Source organism: Lissotriton vulgaris, chromosome 7 (genome assembly GCF_964263255.1).
Source record: "Lissotriton vulgaris chromosome 7, aLisVul1.2, whole genome shotgun sequence".
Lineage (NCBI taxonomy): Eukaryota > Metazoa > Chordata > Amphibia > Caudata > Salamandridae > Lissotriton > Lissotriton vulgaris.
In genome coordinates, this window is record NC_141695.1 from 837,885,826 (window position 1) to 837,903,275 (window position 17,450).

The 17,450-nt window shown below is 47.5% G+C and overlaps 1 protein-coding gene across 1 annotated transcript in view; it reads left to right on the plus strand.

Annotated features, from left to right (window-relative positions):
* ASPSCR1 (ASPSCR1 tether for SLC2A4, UBX domain containing) overlaps positions 1 to 17,450 on the plus strand; it is a 709,269-nt gene that overhangs the window by 636,296 nt on the left and 55,523 nt on the right. The window lies entirely within an intron of this gene.

Here is a 17,450-nt window from a genome sequence, read left to right on the forward strand (position 1 = left end):
CTGCCTCACACTGCTGCACACCACACTGCTGCACGCCTCACACTGCTGCACGCCTCACACTGCTGCACGCCTCACACTGCTGCATTACTCACACTGCTTCATTCTGCTGCACGCCTCACACTGCTGCACGCCTCACACTGCTGCATGCTGCACACTGCTGCATGACACACTGCTGCACGCCACACACTACTGCACGCCACACACTGCTGCATGCCACACACTGCTGCACGCCTCACACTGCTGCACGCCACACACTGCTGAACGCCACACACTGCTGCACGCCACACACTGCTGCACGCCACACACTGCTGCATGCCACACACTGCTGCACGCCTCACACTGCTGCCTGCCTCACACTGCTGCACGCCTCACACTGCTGCATTACTCACACTGCTGCACGCTTCACACTGCTGCACTCTGATTCATTACTCACACTGCTGCACGCCACACACTGCTCCACACCACACACTGCTGCACGCCACACACTGCTGCATGCTACACACTGCTGCACGCCTCACACTGCTGCATGCCTCACACTGCTGCATGCCTCACCCTGCTGCACGCCTCACACACGCCTCACACTGCTGCACGCCTCACACTGCTGCATGCTGCACACTGCTGCATGACACACTGCTGCACGCCACACACTACTGCACGCCACACACTGCTGCACGCCTCACACTGCTGCACGCCACACACTGCTGCACGCCACACACTGCTGCACGCCACACACTGCTGCACGCCACACACTGCTGCACGCCTCACACTGCTGCCTGCCTCACACTGCTGCCTGCCTCACACTGCTGTCTGCCTCACACTGCTGCACGCCTCACACTGCTGCACGCCTCACACTGCTGCATTACTCACACTGCTGCACGCTTCACACTGCTGCACTCTGATTCATTACTCACACTGCTGCACGCCACACACTGCTCCACGCCACACACTGCTGCACGCCACACACTGCTGCACGCCACACACTGCTGCATGCCTCACACTGCTGCATGCCTCACACTGCTGCATGCCTCACACTGCTGCATGCCTCACCCTGCTGCACGCCTCACACACGCCTCACACTGCTGCACGCCTCACACTGCTGCATGCCACACACTGCTTCACGCCACACTGTTGGTCGCCACACACTGTTGCACGCCACACACTGTTGCACACCACACACTGCTGTACGCCACAAACTGCTGCACACTGCTGCATTACTCACACTGCTGCATGCTGCACACTGTTGCACGACACAGTGCTGCACGCCTCACACTGCTGCACACCACACACTGCTGCACTCCACACACTGCTGCACGCCACACACTGCTGCACGCCACACACTGCTGCACGCCACACACTGCTGCATGCCGCACACCGCTGCATGCCTCACACTGCTGCAGGCCTCACACTGCTGCAGGCCTCACACTGCTGCACGCCTCGCACTGCTGCACGCCACACACTGCTGCACGCCACACACTGGTGCACGCCACACACTCCTGCACGCCACACTCCTGCACGCCACACACTGCTGCACACCTCACACTGCTGCACGCCTCACACTGCTGCACGCCTCACACTGCTGCACGCCTCACACTGCTGACCGCCACACAACACCACCACATCACTCTAGGATACCACCATATCAGTCTAGGACATCACCATATCACTCTAGGACACCACCACATCACTCTAGGACACCACCACATCACTCTAGGACACCACCACATCACTCAGGGACACCACCACATCACTCTAGGACACCACCATATCACTCAGGGACACCACCATATCACTCAGGGACACCACCACATCACTCTAGGACACCACCACATCACTCTAGGACACCACCACATCGCTCTAGGACACCACCACATCATTCTAGGACACCACCTCATCACTCAGGGACACCACCACATCACTCAGGGACACCACCACGCCACTCAGGGACACAACCACATCACTCAGGGACACCACCACGTCACTCAGGGACACCACCACGTCACTCAGGGACATCACCACGTCACTCAGGGACACCACCACGTCACTCAGGGACACCACCACGTCACTCTGGGACACCACCACGTCACTCTGGGACACCACCACGTCACTCTGGGACACCACCACGTCACTCTGGGACACCACCACGTCACTCTGGGACACCACCACATCACTCTGGGACACCACCACATCACTCTGGGACACCACCACATGACTCGGGACACCACCACATGACTCTGGGACACCAGCACATGACTCTGGGACACCACCACATGACTCTGGGACACCACCACATGACTCTGGGACACCACCACATGACTCTGGGACACCACCACATGACTCTGGGATACCACCACATCACTCTGGGACACCACCACATCAGTCTGGGACACCACCACATCACTCTGGGACACCACCACATCACTCTGGGACACCACCACATCACTCTGGGACACCACCACATCACTCTGGGACACCACCACATCACTCTGGGACACCACCACATCACTCTGGGACACCACCACATCACTCTGGGACACCACCACATCACTCTGGGACACCACCACATCACTCTGGGACACCACCACATCACTCAGGGACACCACCACATCACTCTAATACACCACCACATCACTCAGCCCAACCACATCATCACTCAGCACCACAACATCATCACAACAGCACTGTCCTTGCTTGCTACCAACAAGCATTGCCATAGCCAATAGGACTCGCATTAGGAAAGTGTAAGCTATTGGCTTTGTGAATAACAATGCTATTAATTTATATATTTTCAAAGCCAACACATTAAAAAAAATTGTCATTTACAATACCAATAGCTCACATATTCCTAATGCGAGACCTATTGCATTGCAAATGCTTGTTTTTGCACGTGATCCAACACAAATGAAAACTGCATTAAATAAATTCCATAAAAGTTCTTGCTGGTTAGCTTTTTTTATAATTTTTGTGAGATCTTTCTGTACTATGCGAGGAGATAAGATGTGCAGCTTTAAAAAATAAATAACAATGTTACAAATCTTTGTATCCAAGATATGCCCAGTCTCTAAGCACTGTTATAACACTTGGGAGCCTATCACAATGCAATTTAATTCCTTTTAGAAATCTCGAAAGAATTAAAGGTGGACCCAGCCCTGCGAGGCATGCAAACTTTGATGTGCACATTACACAAGCCCTCACTCAACCACTGAGCTGCCTTCCCCTCTTACATTTAATAACAAAGGACCTAACAGGGCCTGGTGTAAGAGGTTTTTTGAGGGATACTTTAAAGAAGGGTGGGCATGCTTCAGGGGACTTGAAAGTACAGAGTGCTGTCAAAAACTTTGTAATAGCTAAGTATATAACCTATTTCTCGACTATTTTGTGACTTACGATCTGCTTTATTTATTGCATGCGGTGGATGTTTTGCGTGACACACCTAGTTGAAACAGTTAGGAGCCATTTGATAATTGACAATATGGCATTTCCGAGCTATCTGGGAGGTATATGGAGTGTTATGTTTATTGTGTTCTAGATTATGTTTTTGATAAAGACGTCTAATTGCAGATTCCTCAAGATTTGAATACCTCGAAGCATCAGACTGGATTGAGACACTATTGCATAGCAATTCCCTCCAGTGCTGGCAGGTTTTCTTGTGCGATGTTGTCACCTTGTGCCGCTCCATCTCATGCAGACGTGACATTGTGTTCAGTATATATGTCACCTGCTTGCGCTGGTATCAGTTCCTTTCTATCTGCTAGAGAATTCTAGCTGCAGATTCCTTACCTTAGAATATTCCCCAGGAGTCAGAGTGGATCCGGAATGTTTTTAGCAGTCCTCTTGCGTGCTAGTGGGTGGCATTGTTTGGCTCTGTGTAGCATCCTTTGCACCTGAAGTGACTAGTGCTGTGCCTATGCAGGTGCCACCCCAGTGGGCTGACCTTATTCATTTCTACGTCATCAACGCGGTTCCGGGTGAGCTACCTTCGGCCAATTTTTTACTGAATTTATCAACCGTTTTTCGAATTCCACCAGTGTGCCTTTTTTCACCTGTTTTTGTGGCATGTCTCCAAAGAAACCAATGAGTTTCAAGCCTTGTGGTGTTTGTCACAGGTAAATGTCTGTGACTGACCCCGAGTTGGTGTGTCTGTGGTGCCTAGAATGGGACTGTGACTCAAAGGCCAGCACAAATTACAGGACTATGATTCTGAAGCCTTCAGCAAGCTCGCCATGAAGCTTCTGGTTGCTCGCCACGCAACTCCGCACTACTCCATGCCCTGTCTGAGAGAGAGAGGTCCTGGGACCACTCTGAGTCGCTCACCCTGGTCATAATCTTGATCCCAAACTTCTTCTGGTACATCCCACAAAAAGAACGCAAGAAGTCTGAAGCATTCTTTGAATTCTCCACGAGTTTTTTGAGACCATCAGCATCATTTTTGCTAGAACCCCTCCAGAGCACATACAGGCCCCATGGGTTTGGGAGGGACTCCAACTGTGGTTCTTCCTGCCAGTCTGGCCCTCAGGATCCATTAAGGGACCTGGATCAGTCCCGGCTGTAACTTCGCAACGTTAGAAATTGGGTTGTTATTTGGCTGTGTCATGAGCCCTGGTCAAGCATCAACCACAATCTTAGCTAAGGAAAGTCAGGCAACCCTAAATGAACTTGTGCTCATCTGCTGGTAGCCTGGCACAGAGCTGTCAGGCTTAACTTTTGAACCTGTGTGTATAATATTTGTGCAACCCTTCAAACAGTGAAAACGCCACACAAAAAGATTCCACACCAGGTTAGAAAAATAGAGTAAAATGTAATAAATGAAACAATTGAAAGTCCATAGGTCGCACACTGCTCCACCCACCAGCGGGTATACCCCTGAGCATCATGGTAAATGCAGTTCTTTGAAGCGTGTGCGCTTTTCGTAGAATCTCAAGTGTAAATGCAAAGTTGCAGGCCAACTCTGGACACCAGTGTTTCAGGATTGATATCCTTCATCAGCAGAGTTTAGGAAGTTCTTCGGGGTTTGCTGTGCAGGCTGCCAAGTATTTATCGGGTCTGGTACCTCTCATGGTGCGCAGGTGCGTAACCCGAGCTCGTCAGCTCGTGTGGCTCGAGGGAGCCATATTAAGTGAAAGTCCATAGGTCGCACACTGCTCCACCCACCAGCGGGTCTACCCCTGAGCATCATGGTAAATACAGTTCTTTGAAGCGTGTGCGCTTTTCATAGAATCTCAAGTGTAAATGCAAAGTTGCAGGCCAACTCTGGACACCGGTGTTTCAGGATTGTTATCCTTCATCAGCAGAGTTAAATAAAACAAGACCAAAATCCAATCAGCAGAACTGGAGATATTGAATTTCAACATTATTAAGTAAGCCCAGAAGCTAAAAGCTGTATTGGTGATATATGGTCACACTGGACCGGGACAAAGTAACAAGTTGAAGCCAACTGCTATACTTGCGGGCCGGCTACAGGGATCCAGTTAGGCCTTCTGAGCAAAGTACCTTAAATCCTGGTTGAGGAGCGTTGTGAGGAGCCATGTCAAAAGATGCGTCGCACAGCTGAGTCAGTGCGTTGGTTCCAAAATGCAACGCAGCTGCAGTGTGAGGTGCGGATGCATTGATAAACATGTTGAAGAGGCTTGTGATGCGAAGTCCTGTGTTGAGGCGCAGCAGAGGCAATGCGTCAATTCCAATGAGAAGTGAAGCTGCAATGCAGAGTTTCGGCATCTTCGTCAATGCTACCATCGACTGGGTTTGCGAGAGCTTGCGCCTGGTAAAGCATCACGCAGCGCCGGTTCCGAAGGCTATGCGTCAGTCCCAAAATGTGGGAAGTGGCGACAGTGCAACCCTTTTGCAACTGGTCCAATACATGCTTCAGTGGGGATTTGTCTGTTCTGCTCGAAGATGCTCTGCTCAGCCAAGAAAATGCTTTAGATCTGCTCAAGGATGCGTCGCTCAACAGAGAGGATGCGTCTGTTCTGCTGGCAAGCACCTTAGGCCCACTTCCACGGTTCCAGAACTGGGGTGGCGTCACTTGGCAGGGTAGACTCTCAGCTGGCAGAGTCCTGTTGCAGAAGCAGGGTGATCTGAAGTCTTATGTCCCTGAGACTTTAAAAAAGGAGGCCAGCCAACTAACCCTTGGAGTCTCTCTGAGGTCTGAAGTCAAGTGATATAGGTCCAGTCCTTCTCACCCAGAAGGGCAGCAGGTTAGCACAGCAAAGCAGGAGTCTAACAGAGAGCAGTCCATCAGATGTGATGTTGAGTTCAGTACATATGTCACCTGCTTGCGCTGTTATTGGTGACTTTCTGTCTGATAGAGACTTCTAGCTGCAGATTCCTTACCTTAGAATATTGCCCAGGAGTCAGAGTGGATCCGGAAAGTTTTTAGCAGTTCTCTTGCGTGCTAGTGGGTGCCATCATTTGGCTCTGTGTAGCGTCATTCGCACCTGAAGTGACTTGCGCCGTGCCTATACAGGTGCCACCCCAGCGTGCTGACCTCATACCCAATGGTGCCTTTGAAGTGGGGGAGACTTAAAAGACAGACCTTTGAAGTGCACATAGGTTCTGCTGTGGCTCCAGACACACTACAGGGGGGTATGTAGACCTTTGTTTGGGAACATAACACAGTCTACTCTGATGTAAGTGAGGCTGGGTCCAGCTCCTCCCTCCCATCCTACAAGATGACCCATCAAGTCACACCTAGGCTCCGATTGTGTTTGGCTGTCCAGGGAGAATACACAGAGCCCCGCTGTCACCCACCATAGACATGTGACCATAGTCAGACAGCAGGCACCAAATGACTAAAGAAAGAAAATGAAACTTCCTAAAAGTGGCATTTTCAGAATTTCAATTTAAAATCCGATTTCACCATAAGTTTGGATTTTCATTTGTGATTCGAGAGACAGCAAACTTTAATCAAATATATCTTCTCATTTGGAAATAACTCTATTAAAATGCTCCTAGGTAATCCCAATGTTATCCTATGGGATATATCGGCCTTACAATAGTGAAAAACGACTTTGAGAGTTTTTCACTACCAGGACATGTAAACCCTTAAATTACATGTCCTGCCTTTTAAGCACAGTGCACGTTGTCCTCTGGGTTGTCCAGGGCCTACTGCAAGGGTGACTTATATGCATAAAAAGGGAAGGTTTGGGCATGTCATAAGGTTTATTTTGCCATTCCGACATGGCAGTGTAAACTGCACACACAGGCTCTGGTAGGCCTGACACATGATTAATGGGCTATTCATGTGTGTGACACAATCAGTGCTGCAGACCCACTAGTAGCATTTAATTTACAGTCCCTGGGCACAGGGTGTACCACTTTACTAGAAAACTTTAAGTAAATTCAATATACCAAATGGGGATGAACCAATATTACCATGTTTAGGGGAGGGAGCACTTTAGCATTGCTTAGCAGTGGTAAAAAGTGCGCAGAGTCCTAATACCAGCAAAAAAAGGTAAGAATCTGTGCCTTTCAACTTATATAAATAAAGGTTTAAAAAAAATGAGGTAAGAAAAAGTGGAGGAGGAAGACATAAAGTTTATAGGTGACCCTGCAAAAAGCACCATTTCCAATAATGACCTCTTCAAGGGACTGTGCCAGTGGCGCGGTCCCAGTGCTGCCGACCTATGTGGTGCTGCGGTACAAGATATCATCCACTTGATCTGCATTTGTCCAGTATTGGATTGTGATCGCCGGAGCCTATAAGGGCAAAGTTTAACGAAAATGGAATTCGCACATGCCGCTCAGCGATATTACATGCGTTGGACTCAGCGGATCCACAATTCATTTGTTGAAAAATTAAATATGTTATTAACTTTGAATAAAAACTTACTGAAAAGCTAACACAAGCTTGAACTTTTTGAACCTTGAATTTGCACTGGTTAATTTAGAATCTGCTTCCGAAATCATTAGGATACCAATAATACCCGTGTTTTTATCGTTTTTATTAACGGTTGTTTTAAAATTTGTATTTTTTTGTACAATTGCCCGCATAGGAAAGTATTTTTATTTATCGTTATATTGTATTGTATATTGTAATGGTTTTTATTAACTATACAATAAAGAATTTTTTTTCAATGCTGCCGACACCCATCTGCCAAGCTGAACCCATCATGATTTCTGATATGGAGCATAATCACTGCCACCTGTTATGAGACATTGCTGAAGCAAGTTGTCTGTATATTTTCCTAGACAATGGCCTCCTCTCTCATCCCACAGTGACTATGGAGGATGGTGCTTTCTTTGTAATGGTGGGCCAAAGGACAGCTGAGTTCCTGGACCTTCAGCTGCCCACGGTTGAAGTAAAGACCAATGTCTTGATGGAGGTGCTTCAATCTGAGATGTCCCCATCAGAATCCCTATTCCCCTTCAATAAACTCCTGCTGGGACTTGGGCCAAGCCCTGCGCAAGCACTCCTGTGCACAGGACTATCTTCTGTTTCCATCGTCCTGCTACCAGGTATCCAACCTGCCTCTCCCAGCACCCACCCCCTGAGAGCTTGGGGGTCTAGGCATGTACCTCCAAGATCAACCCCAGTGCGTTCCCTACCACACTACTAGATAGGGAATCAAAGAGGCTGGACATCTTTGAAGAGAGGATTTTCACTTCCACCAGCCTTGCATTGTGGTCCGTGAACACTCTGTGCTTATTGGGTCATTATTCCCATTCCGTGTGGGATACGGTTGCGCAAGTGCTGCCTGTGGTCTTAGAAGAGGCCTGAGACATACTTTCCCAAGTTATTTCTGACTGGAAAGATGCAGCAAAGTTCACAATAAGATGCAGGTTCGATGCGACCGACTTGCTGGGCAGACCTATTGCTTCCATGGTGGGGCTCTGACTTCACGCCTTGTTGTGGACAACTGGCTTTTTCAGGGGATGTTCAGGCATTCGTTATGGACATGCCCTTCACCAGCACTCGCCTATTTGTGGACGAGATAGATTTTGTGCTTGAGCTCTTTAAAGACAGATGGGCCATCGCTAGGTCGTTGGGGCTAACCATGTCCCCAAACAGCCTCATTCCAACTGCTGATCCTTCTGTAGCTATAGTAGGGGATACCAGCTGCGCCTTTTTCCTCCTAGCCACCAGGGCCAGGAGGCATCTCTAAATCCGTTTCTGGCTGCGGACGTGGCTCCTCATGAGAACCAATGCCAGTGGTCTACCCAATCTGATTTTCCCACCCCTTTTGACAGCCGCAACTTCAAAGCGTCTTTATATGCTTTCATTCTATCATGGGCACCTTGGTGGCAGGATTCAGCACCATCTGCCCAAATGACAGGAGATCCCTTTGGACAAGTGAGTGCTTCAGATTGTCTAGCAGGGCTGTACCCTACCTTTCCAACAGATCCCACTTTTGCCACCATCCCATATTGTCTGACAGAGGTCCACCTTTTGCTCTTGCGACAGGAAGTGGTCGCTCTTCTGGCCAAAAGAGCCATCAAGAGGGTGATTGCATCAGAAGTATGTCGTGGTTGCTGTTCCTGCTACTTCCAGGTGCCAATAAAGGCTGAGGCCTCTGTCCTATCCTAGGTCTGTGCCCTCTCAACTACTTCCTGAAAAAGGAAAACGCAAGGTACTCACTTTGTCTCAGGTACTGTCTGCCCTCGATGCAATACAATAGGGAGCCAAGAGGGAAATAAGAGTACTCAAGGGACAGCCCTCCACTCACTAAGCACCAATACCAAAAATCCCTGTACCCTGGACTAGGATTAGTGTTCATCTAATAAGGCATATCATTATGCTGGAAGTTATACACTTTAATTCCTAAGCATCCGCCCACCAGTATTGGACATTCTCATAGTGTCACATCAATCGTACACTCGGGCACCAGGACCAGAACTCATCCCAGGAACAGGTTCCTGGGATGAGTTCCGGTCCTGGTGCCCGAGTGTACGATTGATGTGACAATCGACAGAGAAGTCCCGTCCTCTTCCAGCTGGTATGAGAGGATTTGGCTGGATAAGGTTTCCACTATGAGAATGTCCAATACTGGTGCAGTGACCAAGTGGTGAGCCCTGATGAATCTGCCAATAAGTTTGTAGGGCAGTGAATCATGTTGGCTGTGGGTATTGGTATGCGAGGTTAAGCTACCCACCTTTTAAATTCACCGGTACACACCATAACTAATAATAAAATTGTAACTCTGGTGTGTCTGATGATTTTAATCACTTTTTCTGTTTCATATCAAGGAGTGATTCCTTGGATGGTCTTGTCTTGCACCTGTCTGTATGCACACGACACGTATGGTTTTGTTTTTGGACACTTTTTCTTTGAGGAGGTGAGGCGAACGATGATGAGAAAGGGGCAAGAATTGGGTACTTACCTGCCTAAAGGCCCCAAAGGTGTTCTCCCGTGAGGTGCCTTCCTCCTCACCACACATTTTCTATGTTTATTTCACTATAAGTGTGGATTGCGTACTGTCTCAGTTGATCAGTCACTGGTGGTCATGTTGAGTTGAAAAACACTTCTGTATTCTCCCCCGTAGTTTTTATGTTCAAAGAAACAATGATTTGTTTTGGATGGACTGGCATTTTTGAAGGCAAACGCCTAGACTGATGCTTCTGGTGGGCGGATGCTTAGGAATTAAAGTGTATAACTTCCAGCATAATGATATGCCTTATTAGATGAACACTAATCCTAGTCCAGGGTACAGGGATTTTTGGTATTGATACTGTCTGCCCTCGACCTGTGACCCTAGATAGTAGCTCTGGACTTGCAGGAGGCCTACTTCCTTATCCCTATCCTGCCTGTCCACGGGTGTTACCGTTGGTTGATGGTATGGCAAGAGCATTATCAGTTCACTTTACTCCCCTTTGGCCTTACCAGTACTCCTCGGGTGTTCACCAAGGTGATGGCAGGGGTTGCAGCACACCTGCAGTGGTCAAGGGTTCCAGTCTTCCCCTATCTAGACGACTAGCTGTTGAAGGAGAGATCGCCCCAGGCAGTTGTCTTCCACCTCCAGACTACGGCGGACCATCTGCATTCGCTGGGTTCACTATCAAGGTGCCGAAGTCACACCTCACTACCCCTCAAATGCTCCCTTTCATTTGAGCTATTCTGGATACAGTGCAGTTTCAGGCTTATCCTCTGGAACAGTGAGTCCAGGATATTTGGACTACGATTCTGATGTTTCGGCCTGGATTGTGGTGAGACTGACTCTGAGGCTTTTAAGTCTCATGGGCTCCTACTCCTTACTGGTTAAACATGCCTGTTGGCATATGGGTACTCTGCATTGGGATCTGAAGTCCCAGTGGGCACAGCATCAGAGGAATCTCTCCGACCTGGTCCATATATCAAAGGGAACCGCAAAACAGCTGCAGTGGTGGTTCACAGACCACGATTTAGTCAGTGGCAGAACCCTCTCCCTTCCCATCCAGAGCTCACAGTAGTGACAGTTTTGTCACTTCTGGGTTGTGGTGGCCATCTAGGAGAGGTGGAGATCAGGGGAGTCTGGCTTCCATCGGAATCTCAGCTTTACATCAACCTGTTGGAACTGAGGGCAATTTACCTGACATTGAAAGCCTTTCTTCCTTTCATCAAGGGAAGGCAGACAACACTTCCGCCATGTGGTATTGCAACAGGCAGGGTTGGGTAATGGACCCTGTGTTAAGAGGCCCTGCATCTATGGACATGTCTAAAACGTCATGGCATTTTCCTGGTTGTTCCATGTCTGGCGGGCTCGCTGAACTCTATAGTAGATGGACTCAGCCGCCGATGCCTCGTGCATCATGAATAACGTCTCCATCTGGGGTGGTGCACGATCTCTTCATAGATTGTGGAGAACCTTGGTTGAGTTTCCAAGGCGGCTCCCGCTTGGAGGCTCCTTTTGTCTCAAGTAGAGCTCAGGGTTTATGTATGCCGTTATGCCGATACCACTCATGCCCAGAGTTCTCAAGAAGATCAGGAACGGCCTGGCCCAAGTCATCTTAGTGGCTCTGGAGGAGAGTCTGGTATTCGAAACTCCTGAACATGAGCATCCATCCTCTGATCAGGCTGCCCCTTCGGGAGGATCTCCTGTTGCAGCAACTGAGCAGGGGCCTGCAACCAAACCTCCACACTCTCCATCTATATGCATGGAGATTGAGCAGTAAATGATGAGGGTGTTTGACCTCTCGCCCACAGTGTATGATGTCATCCTGACAGCCAGGCGTACCTCCAAGAAAACTATTTAACTATTTACACCTGACAATGTGTAGCTTGGTGTATTGCCAAATCCATTGATCCTCTTTTTGCATCCTTGTCTATACCCCTTTTGTTTGCCTTATTCCTTGCCCGGTGGCCTTGCACTGGACTCAGTTGAAGTGGTACCGTTACATCATTTCAGCCTTCCTGAAGTTGCTGGATCAACCCTCCCATTCAAGTCACCTGTTAATCGTTTCCTGTAAGGTTTACAGCACATGTTTCCTCCTACACATTTTATCATGCCCCAATTGGATCTGAATTTAGTTCTCACCTTTTTTAGGTGTTCCCCGTTTTAGCCCATGTATAGCTGCCTTGTGAGACTGCTTACCATCAAAACTATCTTCCTTGTGGCTATAACATCTGACTGGAGGACTAGCTGGCGTACCCCTGTACGCAACATTTTCCCCCAAGAAGGTGTTCCTTCGGACCCATGCCGCCTCCTTGCCATTGGTAGTCAAAGCTTTTCATGTCAGGCAAAACATCGCCCTGCCTACATTTTTGCCCCCACCTCATTCCATCAAGGAAAAGGATACACACCGCCACCTCGATTCAAAAAGAGCATTGTTGTTCTACATCAGTCATACAAAAGCCTTTCAGGAGGACATTCCACTCTTTGTTGGATTTGTGGTTGTCAAGAACAGAAAGGCAGTCCATCTTTTGATAGATTGTCCTCTGTATCAAAATATAGTATGCAGTGGTGAAGAAACAACCCCTTAAGGGCTGGAGAGCTCTATCCCCCAGAGCTAAAGCTGAGACCACTGCACTAGCTCGAAGAGTCCTAGTCGTGGACCACTGCCAGGCAGCCTTGTGGGTCTGTTTGCACACATTTGCCAAACACTACTGTTTAAACAGTCAGGTGCAACGTGATAAGCATTTTCCCCGTTCTATTCTCCAAGTCTTTTTAGGATAAACAATCCGCAGACCCACTTGCAGGGAGACATTGCTTTGGTATCTATTCTAAGGTAAGGAACCTGCAGCTAGAAGTGTCTATCAGATTAACAAGTTGCTTACTTTTGGTAATGCCTTATCCGGTAGAGACTCGGTCTAGCCACAAATTTCTTACCGAACCTCCCATCCTCTCCATTCTGCGAACTGTGATTTTCATTTTAAGAGGTCTTCGGGAACTTCACTCTGGGACACTGGTTCAGTGTCTCAGTATGGCTCCATGTTTTCTGCATGGAAAAATAGTCACAAAACTAAGGTCAGCTTGCTCGGGTTTCGAGTATATAGGCACTGCGCACGTCAACTCTGGTGCTGACAAAAACACCACTTACTGGCGTGCAAGGGACTGCTCGGAAAAAGGTTTCCGGATCCAATCTGATGCCTCAGGAATTTTCTACAGTCTAAGCCATACGAGGAATAGAAAAGATACAGCTTTAGGCTTCGTTTGAACTTTATGAAGTCTTTTTCTATTTTATCCTTAGCTTTAGGCAAAATAGTTGCAGGGAGAGGAGGCCGGAACATGGAAAGATATACCTCCATTTACTTTCAGTTTAGGTGGCTGAGTAGCCAGGGGGTTAGCAAATGATGATCTCAGGCATCTGGATGGAACATAAGGCTGGAAGAGTTTTAGCAGATAGCCGGTATGTGGGCATCACTCCACGTACGACTGGATGGGCATTTAGTCCAATTTGTCCTGCAGAATTTCCTTTTCTGAGTCATTCCACAGACCCTCTACATGGGGAGTTACTGCTTTGGTATCTATCCAGAAGGTGACAAATCTGGGGTTAGAAGTTTCTATCAGAAGAACAAGTTACTTACCTTTAGTAATACTTTTTCTGGTAGAGAGTCTTATCTAACTGCAGATTCCTCACCGACCCACCCATGTCTGACACAGTCCACTAATAAAATCCTTATTTAGAAATCTACACACTGGTCCAAAGGCAGTGATGGAGATCAAAAAGAAACTGAAGTCAGCGTGGGGAGGTGGTGCAGATATAATGCCCCAGTGTCCCATCTGAGATGGTACAGCTCTGATGCGGAGTCACAGAACCCCACCTACTGACGTGTGAAGGAATTGCTATTGCTATTGAAAATTCTCTGGATCCAGTCTGTTGCCTGGGGGTGTTCCAAATGTGCAGTTAGAGTTTCTACCAGAAAAGATTTTCTAGAAGATAAGTAGCTTTTTCTTTTATTTTCTTGCATAATCGCTACACTGATAAATTACCTGCCCAAGAAGACTGGCTGTTGTTCTGCATCCTCTTTCCGTTCCTCCCCTTTTTGGGGACAAGGTGAAAAGAGCATTGCTTCATCCACCCCTATGGAATAATCAGGTTAATGATAAGTAATTATAGTTTTAGCTTTTATGACACGAGCTGTCGAAATAAAGTTTATACAAGAACAGGTTAGTTACACTTCCGAACATAGCTGGCAGATGTACACTAGGCAGCCACGAGTAGATCCCTGAGAGTTTTCTTACACAAAGGCATACACATACATTAGATGGGTGCTCCTGTAGAATTTATTATGATGAAGAAGCAGATCACTTCCTTATCTTGTCACTAGGCTATTCAGCATGCATGGTAATCTCCAAAATATATGTGCTGCAGAAAGGTACGTTACTCACCTGAAAATTATCGCAAATGCTTATATTCTGACCATGAAATTCCCTGTCGATGAGTCTGGGTGGGGGCAAGGGTAGGGGTGTGGATGAAAGCAAGCACTCCCTCTATCAAAAAAGAACTCTTATAAAACAACCCTTAGTGAGCAGAACTAACTGTGATTTTGTTGAGTATTCCCAGTCTGATGTTGGAGAATGTTCTATAATCATGTGGGTAATTTCTGAGAAGTAAATTTATAGGTAAGTAACTTGATTTCGCTCTTCATAGTAGCACATACATTTTTAGTTGCCTTAATGTCAACTAAGATCCGCCTACTCAGAAACAGATTTTTGTTTGGGGTATGTTATGACCGATTCTATTGGAACCATGCTTGAAACCTTAGAGAGGCTTTTTTGAAATTATTCTAATCCACATAAACTGTATGGTTCGCTTCATCATGGAACCGTTCATCTAGAATGACTATGCAGCTGGGTGGGCTCAACCTTAAAACAGGGAGCTCTTGATAAGATCTGTTTGAGGGACCTGATAGGAAGCCTCTGTTAAAACTACGTAATGAGCAACCAAATGATACTTACCCAGCACTCCTGGGCATCCCACCCTAGAATTGAGACAGCTTGTTTTCTCGTATAATGTATCTACCTGTGTTTATCCCAACTGTATCCGGGATATGTTACTGTCTATTGTTTCTTTCCTTGCATAATGCATCTACCTGTTCTTATACCAATTGTATCCACCCATCCTATGTCTGTTTATACCACCTGTCATTCCTGTAGAGCGCTCTGATACCCTCACGGGTCTGGTTCGCGCTCTTTAAAACTCAAAAATAAATAAATAAATATTGATTGTATTAATTAGTGGGTGTCCCCTGGTAAGGTTAAAAACATAAGTGGTGACATAAGGAGATTATTATTATTCCAGCATCTATATGTGTCTACGTGTTCCAGCCATTTTTACTTGACCTTGCGGGGGCCATTTGACCTTCTTCAGGACCAACCGTCCCTCACAAACCCTTTGCTATTTGAAAACCATTTGTAATTCACTGGTGAAAACAAAATACTTAACATATGCACAGCCTCATATGTGCCAAATGGACTGAGCCTAGTTAATTTCTGTGGATGCTGGGAAAGAAGTAGGAATTGTAAAGAAATATTTCATGAGTAAGTTTGCCTACCCAACATACAGGTGATCTTGTGTTGTAGGCCAAACAACATGCAGTGTATACACAGCAAACACACTGTACTGTGAACTGATAAACGCACAAAAACATAGATGTGAGATAGGATGTGGCGTAGTGACCAGAGCACCCGGCCGTGAAGCGGGCGAACCAGGGTCGAGCCTTGGCAGGAGGTTCAAGCATCCTGTGATTCTGGGCAAATCACTTAATCTCCCCGTTGCCTGAAAAATAAATGTGCCCGTCTGTTATGCAACTGGTGCCCATGTAAAGCACTCTTATACCTTTGCGACGAGTTTGCACTGAATAAAACTGCAGCAACCAAAAAAAGATGTGTGGCTTTATTGCAGTACACATTTGGTGCTGTGATGTGACTCACTCCTGTATGCCGCATAAGGAAGAAGAAGCGACTGTCTATACAGTTACATCCTATAGTAGCAGAACAGGTCACCATTAGCCAAATTAAATCTTCCCCTTAATCTGAAGTTGTATTTAACTTTGAGAAAAAGGAATCAGGCGGTGGTAAGGAATGATCTCTTTTCTAGCCACAGAATGGTGGTGGGTATGAGGAGAGACTTTCTCTTTGTAAACCTACAGTAGGCTCTGCCAAGGAGCTGCGCATAGCCATGACAGTGCTTTTGGGTCGTGTGATGCGCTACATCGGAAACCTCCTACATAGTAGCATATTATGGGATTACCACATTCCAAGCATACAGTAATCATAGCGTGGAGTCTAAAGTATAACCTTTACTCGTTTTGTAAAAAGACCTCATTTATTGGTGCATGATCCTCAAATTGTGTGGTGATTAAAATCTGGTATATAAATGGGTACACTGTCTGTCTTTAAACACAGCAAGCTGACGAGGCAAGTATTAGAGACCCTGTTTGAGATACTTTACAGCGAGCAGGGTTTACCAAAGTTCGAGGCATGTGGGCTGCTGAATTCATATCTGTGCATAGATCGCCGCCTAGTGTTGGGTCCGGATGATAGCACCTTGTTGTCCTGGAAGAGTCTTCGAAGTATCACGAGATAGGTGGCTCCTTCCCTGGACTACAGTGCGCATGGGCATCGACTCCATCCTCAGATTGTTTTTTTCCGCCATTGGGTTCGGATGTATATTGGTTCCCTCTAGTCGGAATCGATAAACTTTTCTTAAGACCAAAAGGTCTTTAGTACACGTCGGTTTTGTCTTGCGTTCGGTGCCTTACTCTTCCAGCTCGGTTCCGAGCCGGATTCCATCACCCGCGTGCTTTCGACGCGTAGGGCCCAGTCGACACCTCCGACCCTATCGACTGTTCATCATGGACCGAAGTCCGTTCAAAAGATGTCCCGTCTGCAACTCAAAGTATCCCCACATCGACGTCCACCCGGTGTGCAGTAAGTGTCTGTCGCCGGACCATGATGAAGCCAGTTGCATGGCTTGTTCCCGCTTCAGGTCCAAGAAGACGCTTAAGCATCGACGCGCTGCGCGCCAGGAGGCCCAGCTCACTGCACCGGCGCCTGCGGACATTTTCGATGCCGGGGATGTCGAGGAAGAAGTTACCG